The sequence below is a fragment of the Pongo abelii genome, chromosome 10, assembly GCF_028885655.2.
Source record: "Pongo abelii isolate AG06213 chromosome 10, NHGRI_mPonAbe1-v2.0_pri, whole genome shotgun sequence".
NCBI classification, from domain to species: Eukaryota; Metazoa; Chordata; class Mammalia; order Primates; family Hominidae; genus Pongo; species Pongo abelii.
Genome location: NC_071995.2, coordinates 109501226 through 109501609, shown reverse-complemented (window position 1 = coordinate 109501609; position 384 = coordinate 109501226).

Here is a 384-nt window from a genome sequence, read left to right as displayed (position 1 = left end):
TCTTCTCAGTGTCTATTTATCAGCACAATACACACAGGAGAGCTGTTGATGGCATATTGAATAGATTTTCCTGAATAAATTGCTCTGGAAACCACACAGTTGCATTTTGGTTTTGCTTCTTTCAAATAATCTGTTTTCCAAAGATGGATTATAATACAGATACTAATACTCTTTGAGTTGTAACCTGGAGACATCTATTTGTGTAATAGAGTGATGAGGTGGAATGATCCTCCTCTACCATTTGGGGAGATGGGGATGAATCTGTGTCCATAGTTTTCTTACTGTGTGGGTTCACTTGAACTTAGTGGCGAATTTGAAAGCAGCTCACTTTGTTAGATTCTGAGTCAGCCACCTATATTTTCATGCTCAGTTCTTTGATCTCTT